This window comes from Camelus ferus, chromosome 1 (genome assembly GCF_009834535.1).
Source record: "Camelus ferus isolate YT-003-E chromosome 1, BCGSAC_Cfer_1.0, whole genome shotgun sequence".
Lineage (NCBI taxonomy): Eukaryota > Metazoa > Chordata > Mammalia > Artiodactyla > Camelidae > Camelus > Camelus ferus.
Genome location: NC_045696.1, coordinates 117,682,326 through 117,692,855, shown reverse-complemented (window position 1 = coordinate 117,692,855; position 10,530 = coordinate 117,682,326).

Below are 10,530 nucleotides of genomic sequence, written 5' to 3'. Positions count from 1 at the left end.
TCACTGTGAATGACTCTCTTGAAAGCACCAAGGGCATTCCTCTCCGGACCACGTTATGAAAGCCATGGCTTTAATCCATGTGTGGTTTATTAATACGCCCAGATAAGGAGTTACCAGGAATACGTTCAGTTAGCCTGTTCCACCCCAATCACATTTTTAGTAGTCCAGGGATTTCCTGCTGTATTTGAAAACACTTCGACAATAAAATTATGTTAAGAATAACTAAGATAGTGATGGAGGTTGAACAAACCCAAAAGCAACGTGGCACCAGTCAGAGGTGGCCATGAATGGATAAGTACCCCAGCATTCCCAGCCCTGGGGGACAATTCTGAGTTTTATTCCACATGGTTCTTCTGAGTCTTTAATGGACCTCAGCCCCGGTGGCTCTCCTTATAATCCGCTGATTAATGCACACTTTTCACTGGTGTTTTTCCCTTCCCTTCTCATTTTGCCAACCCCTTCACTCTTGTCCCAGATACGCTGCTGGCACTCAAGTCTAAGTCTTAATGTCTGCTTTCATGGAATCCAACATAAAATAGTAGTTATTCAATAAATATTTGCTGGATAGATTTTTAAATGTAGTTTCATAAGAAAAGAAGCACGACCAATAGACCATTACATACGAGAACGCACGACGACACTGAAATTTTCTGGGCAAACACCCTCTACATAATTTCTTCACCTCTCTCACATCCTCTGCTATTTTAGACTCTTTTTCTTGGGTTGACAAGACTGTCTGTCAATCTTGAGCCATAAAGCCACCTGTTACAAAAGACCCCCCATGCAAGGAAAGAGAGCCTCTTCCTTCCAGGGCCTCCTTCAGTAATATTTCATGGCTCCTGTCCTAAAAACTCAGTGGCATTCAACAATGAGTATTTACTCTCATGGTCATGAGTCTTCAGTTTTGCTGTAGGATCAGCTGTTCTAGGTCGGGCTCAGCTGGACTGTGTTTCATTCTGGGCTTTTGGTTGAGCTTGGCTCCTCCCTGTGAGTTGGACTCAAGTCTGCTCCATGTGTGTTTATTCTGCCTCCAGCAGAAAGAGAAGTAGCGACCCAAGATGCTGAATGCCTCTGCTTGCCTCAAGACAACCAATGTTCCATGGGCCAACGCAAGTCCCATGGCCAAGCCCAAACTCAAGGAGTCAGAGAATGTACTTGGCTATGGCAAGAGTGTGAATGCAACTCCTACCTCCTGAGAGTCAGGAATTGTAACCAATAACTCAATAGACCACAAAGTCCTGGCTGGTTGGGGTGATGAATGGTCTTGCTTAGTGGTTCTTCAAGTGGGATCTGGAAACCTGTGGGAATCCCTGAGACCTGAGAAGAGGTCTGCAAGGTTGAAACTATGTTCATGATAAAAATCATGAGATATTATTTGATTTGTTTACTCTTATTCTCTTACGAGTGTGCAGTGCCCTTTCCCAGGGTCTATAAGGTGTGTAACATGACAACAGATTGATTGAAGAAGCAGATGTGAAAATCCAGCTGTCTTCTGAGGAGGCAGATTATATTCAAGAGATTTGCAAAATGTAAAACAATGCCAATATTCTTGCTAATTATTTTCAAATATATGGTAATTTTAAACAAAAACATAGCATTTATTAACATAAATATATCAATATATTAATTATTAATTAATATAATTATCTGTATTAATATATAAATATATTTATTTAAATAGGTAATGACTTTTAGATTATTGTTTTTAATGAATTTGTAAATAACTATTCTAAACATTTCTCAACTTTAATGTCAAATATGGTATCAATAGATGCAATCCATAAAAACAAAAGATCTTTGGCATCGTCAATAATTTATTTATTTTTCCTATTTTTTGATTGTGGTAAAAAAAACACATAACATGAAATTTACCATTTTAACCATTTTTATGTGTATAGTCAGTAGTGTTAAATATATTCACATTGTTGTGAAACAGCTCTCTGGAACTCTTCATCTTGCAAATCTGAGACTCTATACCCATTAAACAACAACCTTCCTTTCCCCCTCCTCCACCTTGGTAACCTCCATACTACCTTCTGTGTCTAAGAATTTGACCACTTTAGATACATCATGTAAGTGGAATTAAACAGTATGTGTTTTTTTGTGACTGGTTCATTTTATTTAGCATAATGTTCTCCAGATCCATCCCTGTTGTAGCATGTGACAGGATTTCTTTTGTTTTTAAGGTTAAATAATATTCCACTTTATGTATATACTATATTTCATTTATCTATTCATCCATCAATGGACATCTGGGTTGCTTTAACCTCTTGGCTATTGTAAATAGCACTGCTACACATATAGGTGTGCAGATATCTTCACACTCTGCTTTCAATTCTTTCGGATTTATACCCAGAAGTGGAATTGCTAAATCATATAGTAATTCTATTTTTAATTCAATACTTTATTGTCCTATTATAAGTCTTTATATTTTGAGAGAATTTTAGATTCATATGCAGTTGTAAGAAATAATACAAAGAGATCTACTTATTCTTTACCCAATTTTCCCCCATGGTAAGATCTCAAAAACTATAGCACAGGACCTACTGTATAGCACAGAACTCTATTCAGTTTTCTCGTAATAACCTACAATGGAAAAGAATCTAAAAAGAAAAAATATATATGTATTTATATGTATAACTGAATTGCTTTGCTGTACTCTTGAAACTAACATTGTAAATCAACTACACTTCAATAAAAAAACTATAACACAATTATCACAAGGAAGACATTGCCACTGATGCAATCAAGATATAGAACATTTCCATCATGGCACCTTTTTATAGCCACACCCTCTCTCCTTCCTATCCCCTCCTTAATCTCTGCATTGGCCATTTTTTTTTTTCTTTCTGTACTTGATTTTACCTCCAAGTCTTTTTCATTTTTCTCAACCCACCCTGGTCCAATGGAAACGCCATTTTACATAAGTACCGGTGGAGAGACAAGCATGTGGAAACTCCTGCCCTAGATTCTCTCTCCAGCAATGGTGACTTTACACTCACACCACCTGGCCCTCAGTAAGGAGCATATAAAAGCTGGTTCGTGTAGGACATCGCACCACATACACCCAGGTGCTGGGGTACTTTTCCAACATGGTGTAGTCATCAGGTCCCTGAGAAGCACTGTCAGGGCAGAAGCTTGTTGCTATTTTTGGATAAATGTTTATTATACTTCTTCCTTCCTTCTGTCCTTCCTTCCTTTCTTCCTACTTTCCTTCCTTCCTTCCTTCCTTCCTTCCTTCCTTCCTTCCTTTCTTTCTTTCCACCCAGAGGCTGTTGTGATAGGTTTATTTTTAGCACTAAATAAATAAAGGAATAGAATACTGGGTTGAAACCCAGACAGATTTAGACTCTGAAGCTTCTTTCCCTAGACACACTGACAGCATTATTCAGTCTCTGTGGGTTTCATGAGCCCAAGAGATAAGAGAGATGAAGGCAGGGCCCTTTGTTCCTCCTGCATTTCTCCAGAACCTGGCACCCAACCACCGGACCTACAGAAACAGCCTTTCTGAAATTGGGAAGGTTCTTTATGCAAGAAGAAATCATTTAAACCCCTGTTGTCTGGCTTTACCTCAACAAAACTCTCTCTAGACTGAATCATTTCCCCAAGGGCCATCAAGCCAAGTGCCAATTTAATCTCTAGTCCTCACAGGAGACGTTTACAGGTGTCGGTGTTGTGCCCTTCTCAGGATAGGAATAAGACAGCTCTCACTTTCTGCTGGGCCGGGAAGCGCTGACGGCAGCAGAGAGCAAATGCTCTCAGAGTCTCATCCATCTCACAGAGCAGATGGATGCGGCAATTAGCGCAAGAACAATTTTGCCAAGAATATTAACACTTCTTGAGTTTATCAAGAAGGGGTGAAATTCCTAGTCAATAATTTTCTAAATTTATAGAACAGTTACTGGTGAGCAACAGGGTGTAGGATCTCCGGTCTCGTGTAGACCAATGAGAGAATTCGTAGAATGAAAGAATCAGGTTCTTCATCCACGTCAAGTGAAATGTGGAATTGAGAACAAAAGAGTTGTCTAGTTAATCTATGCTCCAACTCTTCTGAAAAATGCTAAAATGATTCTTTTGTCTTGACACAAGTTATCCAGAAAATTGCTTTAATTCTTTTCCTTTGCAAATGTAGGCACAGCTTAACGACCCAGGGCAGAGGTTGACAAATGTTGTCTAGAAAAGGGTCAGAGAGTAAATATTTTAGACTTGAGAGTATGATCTCTTTCACAACCACTCTTAATTCTACTGCTGTAGCACAAAACAGTCACAGATGACAGGTAAATGCATGAGCATGGTGGCTATGTGCCAATAAAACTTTATTTATAATACAGGCAGTAGGATAGACTTGACCTATGGATCGCGGTTTACCGATCTCTGATCTGGGGCACTGAGACTCATTTGATCCTCTCTGATATTATATAATATATATTATATTATATATATAAAAATCTTTCCCTTTCTAAAATTAGGGTACTTATTGCAAGCACCATACTTAAAAATAGACAGTGTTTCTAGAACCACTAAAAGAGGTCAGTTTGCTGTGTGAGTCCCAATTTTTTTTTTTTACTCATAATATGGAAATTTGCAGAAGTTTTGCCCCCCTGCCTTTGAGTAATCTCACATACCGGCCAAGGTTTTTCTATTTCCTCCCCAGCATCTTCGTCCTTCTCTTCCTGTGCCCCTCTTCTTTCCCTAGCTCCTTTTCCTCCCTTCGTGTTTTGTTATTTTTTTTGCACAGTCCTCCACTTACTCCCTTTCCATGTTTCAACTTCACTGGGTCAGACAGAATTTTGTGGCTGAGCCTGACGACCTAATCGAGAGTTGAGTGTTAAAGCTGTCACCTTTGTGGCAAATAAGGCTAAAACAGTGAGTGCCCAGGCGAAAACAACAACTGCCTTTTAAGAGGTGAAAGAGATGTTTGGAGGTATGTCCACTGCGGCCAGTAACACAGACCCTCTGTGCCTCAGTTGGATTTTCCATAATACAAGGATAATAATGTGTCTCCCTTCTATGGTTGTGAAGCAGATTGGGTTTGTCGTGTAAAGGACCTAGGACAGTGCTAACACATGAAGTTCAGGAACAAGGCAAGGATATTTGCTCTTAGCCTATCTAGCCAACATCATACTGGACATTCTAAAAAATAAAATAAAGAAACTAAAGAAAGCATTTATAAGTCTATTCCTAGTCTTTTGAGGAATCTCCATACTGTTTTCCACAGTGGCTGCACCAAAGTGCATTCCCACCAGCAGTGGAGGAGGGTTCCCTTTTCTCCACAGCCTCTCCAGCATTTGTCATTTGTGGATTTTTGAATGATGGCCATTCTGGCTGGTGTGAGGTGATATCTCATTGCAGTTTTGATTTGCATTTCTCTGATAATTAGTGATCTTGAGCATTTTTTCATGCGCCTATTGATCATTTGTATTTCTTTCTTGGCGAATTGCTTGTTTAGGTTTTTTGCCCATTTTTGGATGGGGTTGTTTGTTTCTTTCTTGTTAAGTCGTATAGACTTACCATATGACCCAGGAATCCTTCTCCTGGGCATATATCCAGAAGGAACCCTACTTCAAAATGACACCTGCACCCCAATGTTCATAGCAGCACTATTTACAATAGCCAAGTCATGGAAACAGGCTAAATGTCCATCAACAGATGACTGAGTAAAGAAGATGTGGTATATTAATACAATGGAATACAATTCAGCCATAAAAACTGACAACATAATGCCATTTGCAGCAACATGGATGTTCCTAGAGAATGTGATTCTAAGTGAAGTAAGCCAGAAAGAGAAAGAAAAATACCATATGAGATTGCTCATATGTGGAATCTAAAAAAAACAAAACATAAATACAAAACAGAAACAGACTCATAGATACAGAATACAAACTTCTGGTTGCCAAGGGGGCAGGGGATGGGAAGGGACAGACTGGGACTTCAAAATATAGAACAGATAAACAAGATTATACAGCATAGCACAGGGAAATACATACAAGATCTTATTGTAGCTCACCGTGAAAAAAAATGTGACAATGAATATATATATGTTCATGGATAACTGAAAAATTGTGCTCTACACTGGAATTTGACACAACATTGTAAAATGACTATAACTCAATAAAAAAAAGTAAAAAAAAAGAAAAAGAACACAGAAAGAAAAGAAAGAAAGAAAGAAAGAAAGAAGAAAGAAAGAAAGAAAGAAAGAAAGAAAGAAAGAAAGAAGAAGGGAAAGAAAGAAAGGAAAGAAAGAAAGAAGAAGGAAAGAAAGAAAGAAAGAAAGGCATTGAGATGGGAAAGAAGAAATAAAACTGTCTTTGTTTGTGGAGGACATGATGGTCTGTGTAGAAAACCTGACGGAATCTGCAGAAATGCTGCTAGAACTATGAAGTGAGTTTAGGCTAGGTTGCAGGATAAAATATAAATATACAAAAAAAGAAAAAACAATTGTGTTTCTATATACTAAGAATAAGTCATTGGAAGTCAAAATGTAAAAAATATATCCTATGCCCTGGAATAAAAAATATGAAACCATTTAGCGAGAAATCTGACAACCATGCTAGAACTGGACAATAAAAATGTTAAAACATTGCTGCAGAAATGAAAGAAGCCCTGAATAAATGAAGAGCTATATTGTGTTCACAAGTCTAAAGAGTCAGTATTGTTAGAATGTCCATTCTTCCCAAAATGATCTATGGAGTCGAAGCAATCCCAGTCCTAATCCAGCATTTTTTTTTTTTTGTAGAAATTGACAAACTGCATCTAAAATTCACAGGGAAATGAAAAGACCCAGAACCATCCAAATGACTTAGAAGAAGAATGAAGTTAGAAGACGTAGGTTGCCTGCAGGCTTATTAGAAAGTTATAGTAATCAAGACCGTGTGGTCTTAGTGGAAAGGTTGATAGAGCGACAAAACAAAATGGAAAGCCCAGAAATGACTCGTGTATGGTCAGCTGATTTTTGACAAAGGGGCAAAGGCAATTCAACGGAGAAAGAATAGTCTTTTAAACAAATGGTACTGGAACAATTGGAAATACATTTTTTTTTTTAAAAAAGAAAAGAAAAAACAATTTTGATGCGTACCTTGATACTTTGCACCATATACAAAAAATTAACTCAAAATGGATCATAGTTTTAAATGTAAATCCTGTGACCTTCAATTAGGCAAATATTACTTACATACAACACTGAAAGCACAACCTTTAAAAGAAAGAAATTGTTAAATTGGATGTCTTCAAAATCAAGAATTTTTCCTGTTGTTTAAAGGACACTGTTCAGAGAATAAAAATATAAGCCAGAGACTGACAGAAAATATTTGCAAATCATGAATCTGACAAAGGACTTGTAACCATAACATATAAAAGACACTCAAAACTCAACAATAAGAAAACGAACAACCTAATAAAAAAAGAGGTAAAAGAACAGACAGTTCTTAAAGCAAGATATATAAATAGCAAATCATATAAAAAGATATTCAATTACAGAAATGCAACTTACTACAGAAATGCAATTTAAAATCACAAGGAGATATCACTACACCCCACTGAGAAAGTTTAAAATGAAAAACACTGACCCTGTCATGTGTTGACAAGAATTGAAGTAACAGGAACTCTCAGAAACTGCTGCTGGAAACGTAAAACAGTACAATGCGTTTGGAAAACAGTTTGTCAGTTTCTTATAAGGTTAAACTAATACTTATAATGCGAGAAGTTATTTTACTCCTAGGGATTCACCCAAGAGAAAAGCAATCTGCCTATACAAAGGCATGTCTATACGTGCTCATAGCATCTTTATCCGTAACAGCCCCAAACTGGAAACAACCCAAATATCCATCAAACGCTTACTGGATAAACAAACTGCACTATGTCCACAAAAGGCAATATTTTGCAATAATACATAGAATGAGCATGGATGAATCTGAAAATAATCATGCTTTGTGAAAGAAGCCAGAAAAAAGTGAGTACACTCTGAATTATTCTATTTATATAAAATTCTAGACCATGCAAACTCACCTACAGCGACAGAAAGCAGATCGGTGGTTTCATGGGGACGGTGAGAGATGAAGATGGGAAAGGTGGGAGGGAGGAAATATTACAAAAGGGGACAAGGAAACTACTGGGATGCTGGGTGTGTTCATTTTGTTCCCAGTTGTGTGTGTGTGTCTGTCATATTTGTATTTGACATTATGTCAAAACTTACCAAACTGGATACTTGAAATATCATACAGTTTATGGTGTATCAATTATACCTCAACAAAGCTGTTAAATCCTTTGGTAGCCCATACTCATAAATTGTACAGGCTCTCATGATACGCATTTCTGTGTGTCAGACATACCTTTCATTTTGTGTTATTTCCTATCCAAGTTTTGGATTAATTTTGTTTTCTTTTTTCTCCTATGTTATTATAGTATATATGAAAGCCTTCGCAAATTCTTTTTGTAATAAGATGGGGGTAGAACACACACACACACAAACAATACAATCATGCCGTATTTCAGCAGGACCATGGGATGCTAACAAAAGCCTCTTGACAAATGTCCATTTAAAATGTGTCACCAAGAGAACTGTCCGTGGGATATGGCATTCATTTCCTACTCTACACCCAACACCTCTTCTGACTGGTCTGATCTCATTTATTCATTCATTTACTTTCAAATGCATATTCCCGTGGCAGGATTTGAGTAATACAAACACACGATACTGAATTTACTTGTTCTTACATGGTTGATTGTAACCGTAGTTTAAGCATCGCACGAAAAACTGTAGATATGGGTCGAAAGTTCTACTAATGCTAGATGGAGCTTCACCTCTTTATTATTTTCTTTCTTAGATGTTCAGTAGAGTAATTTATTCTCAGAGTCATCCTGACACATTCTGACATTTGAGCGGTTTGATTTTATTTGATGTATTACCCTTTTTTAAAAATAGGATGCATGCCAGACGCCTCTGTGAACTGCAGTGTTTATAGCACAGAATTATTAATTAGATGTAGTTTTTCATTTGAAAAAGAAGTTCACTGGACTGTACCCATTGGAGTGGGAATTCATTTAATGTAGTTTGAAATAGAGGACTTACTGAATGCACTTTGTGTGTTATTTCTTTTTCTTGAAGCGCATACCCCTGTTTAGAGATTTTTTTTTTTTCTCCCCAGGCTAAGGAGCTTTCTGTCCTTTTTAATTTTGCCTTCACGGGCATGTTGCAAACACTCCACCACGCTCTTTTTTTTTCAGGTCCATTGTAGTAGAGCCAATTCTTCGTTTCTCTGCTTCTCACCTGTTCCTGTCTATTTATTTGTGTATAAGATGTCAAAGGAAAATGAAAAGTAACACCTCAAAATACCACCTTGAAAAAGAAAATGCCAACAAATTCTTTTCTGCACCTGAAGCTTTTAATTCTTTAATCCACCATGGAATGTTGCTTAATTACATATTTTATTATGCATAACTGAAAATTATGTACTTTAGTTTCAACAATGATATGAAAGCACGTATTGTTTATAAATAAAGAGCGGCTGGTTTGTCTCTATTTTTTTAATGTTACAAATATTTGTGGAATTCTCGCAGGTTTTCTTTCTAAAATTGGCTTTTTGAAATTCTCAGAGCGCCCTGAGAAACACTTCAGGCTTTAGTATTTTCTCTGGAAATCAGAAAATTCATTACTTTGCAAAAGCGAGACGATGTCATAACATCATGATGGGCAAAAGCCACTAAACAGTTTGGATATTTTCATAAGCTTCATCAGAATTCTAACAAGTTTCACAAAGTATTTATTACTAGAAAAATGTTACAGTTGTTGAACTGGGTGCTGAATTCTTGGGGGTTCATTATGCTATTCTACTTTTTTGTGTGTATTTGAAAATTCCTGTAATAAAAGGTATGTTTTTAAAAATTTGGGATGTATGCATATGGATTTTACACCAGGATGGCAGAGTTTGGGGGTTAATTTTTCATTCAGTTGACTTCAATTTCAATTACTTAGGGATGGACTTTTTCATATTAGTAAAATGTTACATCATATTTCTGAAAAATTTGAGTTGCATTAAATTTTTTCTGCATTTAAAAAACTTTCATTAAGGAGAAAACAGAGATAGAAATTTGTAGATATAAGACTTGGGTTTGAAACCAGTATGTCCACCTAACAGCCTGTCGACTGAAATAAATGCACAGCTTAAAAGTTGAAAGTTATGTTTTATTTGGTGGGCATTTCTGAGGACTCGAATCCCTTCGAGCCCCCGATGACAGCATCTCAGAGGGCTTTGAGGGACTGCTCTGAAGAGGTAGGGGAGAGGCTAGGATATACTGGAGTTTCACAACAAAGACCACGTAGTTGGAACATTAAAAAATTACTTGTTAACTAAAGAAAACCAGGCATCTCAAGTTAAAGAATTTAGTGCTATTCTATGTGGAGGAAGCAAACATTTGAGCTCATTGAATTCATTCCTTTGACAAGCACCTAGCTATCTAGGGCTAGTATCCTGTCCTTTCTTATTCTGAGTCCCCTCAGGGTGCACCACTGTGAGTGGGTGCAGAGGCCGGGCT